Source organism: Sorex araneus, chromosome 2 (assembly GCF_027595985.1).
Source record: "Sorex araneus isolate mSorAra2 chromosome 2, mSorAra2.pri, whole genome shotgun sequence".
Taxonomy (NCBI): Eukaryota; Metazoa; Chordata; class Mammalia; order Eulipotyphla; family Soricidae; genus Sorex; species Sorex araneus.
Window position 1 is genome coordinate 42574151 of NC_073303.1, and position 12210 is coordinate 42586360.

The following is a 12210-nucleotide window of genomic DNA, read 5'->3' on the forward strand; positions in this document are numbered from 1 at the left end:
AGTGCTGGGACTACACCCTGGTCGAGGTGCGAGGCAAGCACTCTCCCCTCTGCCTTCCCTCCTGTCTCTCCTTGCTCCACTTTCATTTCTGAATTTAGTAGTTTCAGTTATTTTCCCCTTTTAAAAAAATTATTTTTTAATTGTATCACAGTGAGATACAAAGTTGTTCACGATTGGGTTTCAGTCTTATAATGTTCCAATACCCGTCCCTCCACCAGTAGCAGCTACTCCTCCTCTTCTTCCTCCAACTTCTTCTCCTTTCTCCTCCTCTTCCTTTTCTTCTTTCTCTTCTACTTCCTCCTCTTCCTCTTCTTCTTCCTCTTCCTCCTCTTCCACTTCCTCCTCCTCCTCCTTCCCTTCTTCCTCCTCTTGTTCTTCCTCTTCTTCCTCCTCCTCCTTCTCCTCTTCTTCCTCTTCTTCTTCTTCCTCCTCCTCCTCCTCCTTCCCTTCTTCCTCCTCTTGTTCTTCCTCTTCTTCCTCCTCTTCTTCTTCCTCTTCTTCTTCTTCCTCCTCCTCCTTCCCTTCTTCTTCCTCTTGTTCTTCCTCTTCTTCCTCCTCTTCTTCCTCTTCTTCCTCCTATTCTTCCTCCTCCTCTCTCTCTTTCTCTCTCTCTCTCTCTCTGTCTCTCCTTTTGTTTGCAATACGAATTTACTCACTGTATCACTGTCATCCCGTTGCTCATCGATTTGCTCGAGCGGGCACCAGTAACATCTCCACTTGTTGCTACTGTTTCTGGCATATCGAATATGGCATGGATAGCTTGCCAGACTCTGCTGAGATTTACTCTATTTTCTATTTTTTTTTTTGGTTTTTGTGTCACACCTGGCGATGCACAGGGGTTACTCCTGGCTCATGGACTCAGGAATCACTCCTGGCGGTGCTCAGGGGACCATATGGGATGCTGGGATTTGAACCCAGGTCGGCCGCATGCGAGGCAAACACCCTACCCGCTATGCTATCACTCCAGCCCCCTCTATTTTCTATTTTTTAAATTTCTTACTGTCAATTTTGTCAATCTCTTCAAAGAACTAGTTAATAGATTTTTATATTATCTGCTTGTCCTCATTTGTCTCAAAGCATTTAAAATTTTTCCTTGTGATTATTATTATCTTAACACATTGTATGAAAGTATGTTATTTAATTTACACATATTTGTTTATTTTTCCATTATTCATTTATTTCATTCAGTTGTGACAAAAACTTTACATGATTCAGTCTTCTAAAATTTACTTATATTTATGTTGTGGTCTAAGATGGGGTCAATTTTGAAGAACATTCATTGTGCACTTTAAAATGTGTGTTTTTTTGCTATTGTTAAGTGGAGGAGTCTGCATATGTCTTGTAATTTTAATTTGTTATCAATATCATACAAGTTCCATAGAATCTTTTGATATTCTATCTAGTTGTTCTATACATTATTATTAAGAGATGTACTGATACTTCCATTATTATAGAAATATCTGTTACTGCTTTCACTTTTGATAGGTTTTTTTGGTATTTGCTTTATTTATAAAGAAATACAATATCATTTACTGTAGACTGATGTGTTAAAGATGGACATCATAACCCTAGAGCACAATGACAAAATAAGGCCCACTAAAACACAAAATTAAAATAAACATTAAAAAGAGAACAGTGGGTGCTGGAGCGATAGCACAGCGGGTAGGGCGTTTGCCTTGCACGCGGCTGACCCGGGTTCAAATCCCAGCATCCCATATGGTTCCCTGAGCACTGCCAGGGGTAATTCCTGAGTGCAGAGCCAGGAGTAACCCCTGTGCATCGCCAGGTGTGACCCAAAAAGCAAAAAAAAAAAGAGAGAGAACAGTGGCCAGAGAGAGAGTACAGTGGGGAGGGCATTTGCTTCGCACGTGACTCACCAGGATTTTGATCTCCGACATTCCATATGGTCCTCCAAGAAGCTCCAGGATCAGTTCCTGACTGCAGAGCCAGGAGTAAACCTGAGCTAGGCTGGGCGTGACCCCAGAACAAAACATACCCAAAAAACTGGGGAGCAGAGCGATAGTACAGTGGATAGGACAATGGCCTTGCACACGGCCCACCTGTTTGATCTTGAACATCCTAGGCGGTCTCCCTCACCCCAGCACCACCAAGATAATTCCTGAGTGTAGAACCAGGTGTGGTTAAAAAAAAATTTAAATTTAAATAGCAAAAATAGTGGGGGGAAAAGGGGAAGAGAATACATGTGACAAATAGAAAACAAACAGCAAAATGGTAGCTTTCTCTATTTTTTTCTATCTTTTTGTTGAATCAAATCTTCTAGTAATACACAATATCATTTGAGCCTTTTAAAATTGAAGTCTAATTTTGTCTGACATTATATTGACTCCTTAGCTCAGTGTTTGGTTACAAATCCACCTAATACCTTTTCTTTCTTTTATGTTGAGTGTATGTGTATCTTGATATTTAAAGCAAATATCTTATAAGAAAGATGGATCCTGCTTTTAAATATTTTATCTCCAAATTTTTATCTTAATAGAAGATATTATTGCCTTTATATTTAATGTGACTGTTGATACAGAATTTCCTTTTTTGTTGGTGGTGGTGGGGCTGGAGCGATAGCACAGCGGTAGGGTATTCGCCTTTCACACAGCCAACCCGTGTTCGATTCCTCCGCCCCTCTCAGAGAGCCCAGCAAGCTACTGAGAGTATGGAGCCCGTGCGGCAGAGCCTGGCAAGCTATTGGATATGCCAAAAACAGTAACAATAAGTCTCTCAATGAGAGACGTTACTGGTGCCCGCTTGAATAAATCAATGAGCAATGGGATGACAATGACAAGTGAGAAGTTGTTGGTGGTGTTTTGGGACACATGCAATGTTGCACAAGACTCACTCCTGGCTCTGCACTCAGGGATCATTCCTGGTGATGCTCAGAGACCATATGGGATGCCAGGGATCGAACCCAGGTTGGCTGTGTGCAAGACAAATGTCCTCCTCACTGTCCTATATATTGCTCCCGCCTCTACAGATTTTCCCTTTTGTAGTTATTGTTGTGAGGGGCAGAGATTGCACACTCGTGGTGCTTGCACACTTGTGGCTTGCCCAGGTCTGCACACTTGGCTGCAAGGCTCACACGCCTTCTCAGGGGGTCACACTCTTTCCGTGTGGTACCAGCACACGTTTTGGTTGCAGTGCTCACCAGAACCACACCCCTTCATCCTGGTGTCCATGCAGTCCTGGTTGTGGCGAACACACATACTTTGTTGTGACACCACAATGGCAGAGCCCCGGGACAGTTCTGGGAACGTGTTGAGTTGGGTCTGGGGTCTGGCAATCTCACACTTGCATGCAGGTGCTCTGGCCCTGAGCCAACCCTGAGCCCCCCAAAAAGGATTTCCATCTTAGATGTTCGTTTTCTTTTGTTTGTGGTGCTCAGGTTGCTCCTGGCACAGTACTCCGGGGTCACGACTAGCTGTGTCTGGGGGATGATGCAGTGCCAGAGTTGACCCCACACGCAGAGCATGTACTCCAGCCACCCGCCTCTCCCTCTCGACTTGTTTCCCGGGCATTTTGATCCATAAACACACAATTTTTTTCACTATTTTCAGGAGAAATTTAGGCATGAAACTCAGCTGATAAAATACAGATACCTAGGGGCCGGAGCGATAGCACAGTGGGTAGGGCGTTTGCCTTGCATGCGGCCGACCCAGGTTCGATCCCTGGCATCCCATATGGTCCCCCAAGCACTGCCAGGAGTAATTCCTGAGTACAAAGCCAGGAGTAACCCCTGAGCATCGCTGGGTGTGACCCAAAAAGCAAAAAAAAAAAAAAAAAAAAAATACAGATACCTAAAAAAGTAAAAAATCATTTTTTTATTCTCTAGGTTTGATCGGACTGGTGTGAGAGCACAGCAGGTAGGGCCTTTGCCTTGCTTGCAGCCAACCTGGGTTTAATTCCTCTGTCCCTCCCGGTGGGCCCAGCAAGCTACTGAGAGTATCCCTCCTGAATGGAAGAGCCTGGCAAATTATCCATGGCCTATTTGATATGCCAAAAACAGTAACAACAAGTCTCACAATGGTGGCATTACTGGTGCCCGCTCGAGCAAATCTCTGAACAACGGGACGACAGTGCTACAGTGCTACAGGTTTGATCACTGACTTTTTGAGAGGAGAGATTGCCATCCTCAAACTTCTAACAGCTAGTCAGAGATAATAAAGCTTAGTGGTAGAGAGCCTGGGTGGGTTTAATTCCTGGGGCAAAAATCACTGTATCGCTGTCATCCCTTTGATCATCGATTTGCTTGAGCGGGCCCAGTAACATCTCCATTCATCCTAGCCCTGAGATTTTAGCAGCCTCTCTTTACTCGTCCTTCCCAATGGTGCTGCATTAAAGGCTCTTCAGGGTCAGGGGGATGAGACCCATCATTGTTACTGTATTTTGTACATGAATACTCCACAGGAAGCAAAAATCACACCAGTAAATAAATGAACAGCCTGGTGTTAATCATGCATAATTAATTTTAACAATATACAAACACTATGATCCTTAACAGATCCATTTCTCCTGTCATTGGGTTGTTCTGTCACAGGTTACTCTTTATGTACTGCAATGCATGCAAAGCATGTTCTCAGCCTGTTGACCAGCTCTCTGGCCCTAAGAATCATTGCTTTTTATACTCATTTGGGTGTGTTTTTTTCCTTTTTTGCTTTTTGGGTCACACCCAGCGATGCTCAGGGGTTTTGCAGTAAGGTCCAGGCTTTGCAATAATTTAGTAGTAATAAATTTTCTTCTTGACATGGCCCTAGCTGACTCCCATAAATTTGATAAGTTGTGGGAAAAGTGAGATAGTAAATCACTGGCCTTGCATGCAGCTGATCCGTGCCCACCAAATTGTCTACCAAGCCTGCCAGAAGTGATCCCTGAGTGCAGAGCCAAGAACAAGCTCTGAGCAGAGCCAGGTGTGGTCCAAAAAAAAAAAAGATAAACAATAATATTTTCCATAAGTTGTGCTTTCATTCAGTTCAAAGCTTTAAAAATGTATCTTAAAATACATATTTCCTTGAAATATGTTCTTTGTTTAGTTGGGGGGTTATGGAGAATTTCTTTAAATCATGTTATTTCTAGTTGTATTTCATTGTCCTCACACAGTAAATTCTCAATGTTTTCAATTCTCTTAAATTTATTGATATTTGTTCCATGGACCAGAATTTTTTGGATCTCTAATAATCAGATTATTTGAGGTCTGTATCTTAACAAGAAAAGAATATTCCGCCATTGTAGTGTGGTATTATAGACTATTGATTAGATCCTGTTTAGTTGATGGTATTATTGAATTGTTTTATATCCTTATTGACTTTCTGTCTAGTTAGGTAGAACTTATTAACAAGCTGGAAATAGTAATTACTAAGAGGTGTTAAGGTCTAACTATAGTTGCATCCTATCTATTCTTTCACTTTCATCAGTTTAAGTTCATATTTTATGGTTCCATTGTTCATTTATGTATCGTATTCAAGATTGCTATGTCTTCTTGTTTAGCTGATCCTTGTAGCATCATATAATGTTTCATAATTTTATTTCTGCAATGTGATTCAACATCAAAGCAGTTATTCCTGCTTTACTTGATTACTGTTTTCATCCTTCATAATTCTATTTTATTTGAAGTGGGGCACACCTGAGAATGCTCAGTACTTACTCCTGGCTCAGCGCTCAGGGGTCATTCCTGGCGGGTCTTGGGCAATCATATATGGTGCCAGGGATTTAACCTGGGTTGGCCACATGCAAGTCGAGCACATTACCTGCTGTCCTATTGCTCCCGCTCCAATATCTCTCTTCATACCATTAAGTCTGTGTAAAGTTTCTTATAGATAGTTTATAGTGAGGTTATATTATTTAATTTGCTCTTCCAGTCTTTGTCATTTAATCGGTGTACTTAGAACATATATGTTTAATGCAGTTATTGCTTTATTAGGGCTGGAGTTTTCCATCTTTTTGTTTCTGATATGATTTTTTTCCTTGCCTTTTCATGAGTGACTTGATAATTCTTAGAATTCTATTTTGATTTACCTAACGTGCTTAGTTAGCATTGCTCCCAGTATTACAGTATGTGTATGCGCTGTCATCACTATCTAGATGTGTAAGTTTTGCCTCCTATGTCCCGTTGTGACAGTGGGTAGTGATGGGCCCCGTGTCCCTGTGGATGGCATACAAAACTAGCAGTCCGGCCACATGATCTCCTCTGTGTTACTGTTTTTTATTTAATAGCTATGTGGGCATCTATCTGTGTACTACAGCAGCCTCAGAAACACGAGCCCCTGTGCTGGACAGACCTCAACTGCTGTCCGTCCTCTCACCACTCCGCTCTTCCTTCCCCATGCCCTGCTTCTCTCCCACATCACCCCACTCTCCTTCTCTCTTTCACCCCCAGCACTCACTGGACTGTGAACAGTGTTGATAGATTACATAGCCCATCCTATTTACTATCCGATTAGTTACACCCTATGAGGTCATTTGATTAGAACAACCAATCAGGTCATGTGTGCAAAGAAGGTGTGGGAGTGATTCTGGGATGACCAATCTGATAGCCGTGGCCTTATAAGGGCTTCTTTGGTGATCTCATATACCCTTATGCAAATAAGATTTGTAGGAGGACCCCCAGGTCATATATGCAAATCAGAGTGTGTAAAGTTGGTATGTTGGAGTTCTCTCCCTCTCTCTGGCCCCTCCCTTCTCATCTCCACCCTCCACTATTTATAATTGCATGAGTACTTCTTTTTCTATTTTTTAAATTTTATTGAATCATCGTGAGATAGTTACAAGCATTCATGTTTGGGTTACAATCACACAATGATCAAACACCCATCCCTCCACTGGTGCACATTCCCCACCACCAATATCCCTGGTACACCCGCCCTTCCCCACCCTTGCATGAGTGTTTCCTCTACATTTATTCAAATATACCATCGTTGTTCATGCAACTGTTCGTCTCACCATCATAGATAATTTAGAAGATTCAAGAGAAGAATATAATATTGTACTTGCCCCTCCTCCTTTTGACTCCTTTCAGTTTTCTTCTTTCATTCTTTTTATTCCACAGCTGTATCTTTTATTATTTCTATCAGGTTTTTTGTTTCTTTGATTTTTGTTCAGGGGCACACCCAGTGGTGCTCAGGAATCACTTCTGGCTCTTCAGTCAGGAGTCACTCCTAGTGGTGCTTGGGGGACCAGATCAGGGGCCACTTGGGATCATACCTGGGTCAGTTGCATGCAGGGCAAGTGCCCTCTGCTCTGTGCTCCAGCTCCATTTTCCTCTCTGTTTAAAGAAAATCCTCCGATCATTCTTTCTGATCTGCTGGCAACAAATCCACTTAGTCTTCTTTCATCTCAGAATGTCATTGTGCTATTTTTTTCCCTAATAATTGTAAAATGTTTAGCGTCATTTCCCAAGAGAAGTGGATCAACTCTCCTGGTTCTTTGTTCTGATTGCAGGACATGTTCATAAGCACTTTACAGAAACAGCATCTCTTGGGTCCCCAGGGCTGGGTCAGTTGCTAAAAGTAGTTGCTTTACTATCATGAGTTTAATCCCTGGTACTATACACATGTGCTGTGTGCATTCCCAGGGGCCTTGTTGTCTGAGACCCCCTGCACTGCTACAGATGATGTAATCCTTGGTGCAGAGCCAGGTGTGCGTGAGCCCCAAAACTAAAGCATGTGGCCCCAGTGAGTACTTTAACTCGAAATAGATTTAGGGGGCTGGAGCCATAGCACAGCGGGTAGGACGTTTGCCTTGCACGCAGCCAACCCGGGTTCGATTCCCAGCATCCCATATGGTCCCCTGAGCACCACCAGGGTTAATTCCTGAGTGCAGAGCCAGGAGTAACCCCTGTGCATCGCCGGGTGTGACCCAAAAAGGAAAAAAAAAAAAGAAATAGATTTAGGTACTACAGCTGGCAGTGTGGTCCCAGCTGAGCACGCCTGGTCACACATCAGGGATCCCAGTCAGCCCTACAATGAGAGTATTTGGGAGCACCACGATGAAGGGAGAGCAAGCAGCTCCAGTGAGCACACAGTAAGCACCGGGACCAAATGGTGTGGCTGCACGCCCTGCAGCTGACTCAAGCAAGCATCATCCTGCTCATCTCAACAAGGGCCACGGTGGAAAGAGAAATTACATTGTTTTCTTTTCATTCGTGTACAGAATATCGAAAAGAATCTAGTCATGTCTAAGTAGTATGATCCACGAGCGACAAAGAGGCCAACTTGGGGCCCCCCGATGATACTACAGCGTGAAGGGCATTTGCCTTGCATGTGATCGTCCCAGGTTCAATCCCCCGCACTCTGTATGGTCCCCCAAACCCCACCAGGAATGATCCCTGAGTGTGTCATAGGCAGGCAGGTAGATAGGAAAGGGCCCATGACAATGGAATTCCTGGGAAATAATAAAACCAATAGCCCTAAAGCTGCAAAAAGCCCACCCGTGAGCTCAGGCCTGAAAAGAACTTCCTGGTGCAGCACCAGACCCAGAGAAGGCTGGACCCACCTCTGAGAGAAGCGCTGAGGGAAGGCCAGGAAAGGAATTTCCGAAAAGACCATCGACCACTCCCAACTACCCCTTGGCAACCGCCCTGGCAACAGACTTTTACCTAGTTGCAAGCCCTGAGTGGGGGCAGTTTGGAGAAGCCCTATAAAAGCCACCTCGAACAAAGGAAGGGCACACATATGCTACCCGAGCCCATGTGCTGTGCGTGCTGTGAGCACATGTGTTGCCCACATCTCCCTCTTGGAATGTGTGCTTCTATACTGCCATGTCTAATGCTGGGATGGGTACTGGGGCTCTCTCCACCTTTGGAGAAACCTGCATTCTCACTTGAGAGCGTGTCTGTCTGTCTGTCTGTCTGTCTCTCTCTCTCTCTCTCTCTCTTTCACACACACACACACACACACACACACACACACACACACACACACACACACACACACTTTCTCTCCCTCCTTCCCCTTCCTAAAGCCCTCCAAATAAAATCTGTTTCACCCACTGCTTGTCTACTCCTAAAATTCTTTTTTGTGATCTAGGGCAAAGTACCTGGAACCCCTGGGTGAGGCCTCGGGCTGGCTCTCCTTTCCCGCAAAGAGCAAATCCTCGCTCCAGCCGAGTTCATGGCTTCCTGAGAAACTGGGTGGTGGGGATCAACTCCCACGCCAAAAAGACCAAGTGAATGTCAGGGGCAGCTTGACAGTCCCCTGGTAGGGCAGGTGGGACCTGGCGATGCCACGCGTTGTCAGTCCTAGCCCTCCCAGCCGCTCCTGGGGTGGCAGAGGCCGAGAAAATGACTCTCCACCTCACATAAGCCACCCCAGGGACCCACCGACTTCAACTGTAGAGCCAAGAGTCATCCCTGAGCACTTCTGGGTGTGACCCCCAAGCAAATAAAAACAAACAAAAAAAGAGGCAAACTAAGATCGAGCTGTCCTTGGACACGGGATTGAAACTGGCCCTCATCTGGCCACTGCCCTTTCTTTGTTTATTGGCTCTTCATGTTCTGTATTCCTCTTTTGTGTTACTGCTTTTCTGTAGTGAAATGCTTCTAGTACTTCTTTACTTACTTGTGATTATACTTGTATCTGTTTTCTCTGTGGGCTCCATAGGGATTAAATTTTAATCCAAAAGTTGTAATGTTCTACTTTGAATTATTAGCAATTTACCTTCAAAGATGATAAAAGTCTGCTCCTTTACCGTCCCATTCTATCCTTATCATTTTCTGGTATCCCAAAATTTCACTGTTATAGATTCACTGTATCACTGTCATCGCGTTGTTCATCGATTTACTCAAGTGGGCACCAGTAATGTCTCTATTACACTCAGCGCTGATATTTTAGCAGCCTCTCCTTACTCGTCTTTCCCAACGATTGGAGGCTCTTTCACCCAGATTCCCCATTTTCCAGTAGCTAGGCAGTCCCACCCAGAAACTGTCCCCCCGCCCCCAATCGCCATGTAACCCCATCAATGGCCAACATCCAGAGACTATAAAACCAAGCTCCTGGAAGAGAGTGACGTAGAGTCTCTTGCCCCCAACATCTGATAGCCTAGTTCTCCCTCTTGGAGAACCCAAGCTACCGAGAGTTCACTGCCTGCATGGGGGAGAGCCTGGCAAGCTTCCCGTGGCATATTCATATCCCAAATACAGTAACAGATATATACATACCTCTCAGAGAGCCCGGCAAGCTACTGAGAGTATCCCACCCACACGGCAGAGCCTGGCAAGCTACCCGTGGCATGTTCGATATGTCAAAACGAGTAATGATAGGTCTCATTCCCTTGACCCTGAAAGAGCCTCCAATCATTATATATTATGTGCCCCAAAATATAAACTGAAATTATTTTAGACGAGATCAGGCGCGTTCAGGGTGGTATGGCCGTAGACTGAAATTATTTTAAAAGCATCAGCCTCTTCAATTATTTTCTTTAAAAAACAAGCTTTTGGAGTTATAGTGAAGGTTACAATAATATTAACTTTTTCTTTAATAATTATTTTCCTTTTGGGCTGGAGCGATAGCACAGTGGGTAGGGCGTTTGCCTTGCATGCAGTCGACCCGGGTTTGTTTCCTCCACCCCTCTCAGAGAGCCCGGCAAGCTACTGAGAGTATCTCGCCTGCATGGCAGAGCCTGGCAAGCTACCCATGGTGTATTCAATATGCCAAAAACAGTAACAAGTTTCACAATAGAGATGTTACTGGTGCCCGCTTGAGCAAATTGATGATCAATGGAATGACAGTGACAGTGAACTATTTTCCTTTTATTTGATTCTAAGATAATGTAGCATTGCACTGTAGCACTGTCGTCCCGTTGTTCATCGATTTGCTCGAGCAGGCACCAGTAACATCTCCATTGTGAGACTTGTTACTGTTTTTGGCATATTTAATACGCCACTGGTAGCACTAGGCTCTGCCGTGCAGGCGGGATACTCTTGGTAGTTTGCCAGCCTCTCCGAGAGGAACAGAGAAATAGAACCCGGGTCAGCCGTGTGCAAGGCAAACACCATACCTGCTGTGTTTTCGCTCCAGTCCTAAGATAATGTAGAGAATAAAGTACAACTATAACCCATTGTTACAATAATATTTCCTTTTATAATTGTTCATGTGTTTACTCTTACTGAGACATTTTCTCCTGGGATCCTGCTGAAATACCTTTTATTTCACCTAATTCGACTTCCTTGAGCATTTCTAACATGGCATATCACTAATTTCCTCAGTTACTGTTGATTTCAAATGCCTTTATTTCTACCTCACCTTTGAAATACAGCTTTTGATAGATGTAGCATTTGGGGGCAACAGTTTGTGGGTTTGGGGCCTAAGTGACAGTACAACAGGTAGGGCATTTGTTTTGCACATGGTCAACCTGGGTTTGATCCCTGGCACCCCATATGGTCCCCTGAGCCCTTCCATGAGTGATCCCTGAGCACAGAGCCAGAAGTAAGTTCTGAGCAGGGCTGGGTGTGGCCCTCCCAAAATAATTTGTGGGTTCTTTGTGGCGGTTTCCTTTAGAACTTTAGATGTGGGGCTGGAGCGATAGCACAGCGAGTAGGGTGTTTGCCTTGCATGCGGCTGACCCGGGTTCGATTCCCAACATCCCATATGGTCCCCCGAGCACTGCCAGGAGTAATTCCTGAGAGCATGAGCTAGAAGTAACCCCTGTGCATCACTGGGTATGACCCAAAAAGCAAAAACAACAACAAAAAAACCCAAAAACACTTCAGATGTAATTCACTCTCTTCCTCTTAAACATTTTTATTGAGATAATGAGAATTTTGTTTTGGGGCCACTGTGAATCTTTTAGAAGATCCGTTGCATGTAACGATTCTCTTTTATTGCTTTTGGGGTTCTTTCTTGTCTTTGGATTGTTAGTGTTTGATGATACTGTGTCTGGGTTGGGGTCTCTGAGTGACTGTTACATGGAGTTAGGGGCCAGAGTGGGTAAGGCCCTTGCCTTCCACGTGGCTAACTTGAGTTCAATCCCTGGAACCCCACGTGATCTCCTGAGCACTACCAGAACTGCTCTCTGGGTGCAGAGCTGGTGAGTGATCCCTGAGCACCGCTAAAATATTTAATTAACTCATCAGTTGCTCTAGCAACACATCAGATGCTCAAGGCCCACACTGGCTTGTGCCAGCTAGCACAGGAGACGGTTCTTTATCATCAGGAAAACTCCTGTTGGACAGTACACGTCAACAAAAGTGAATGCTAGTGGGTGGAGATA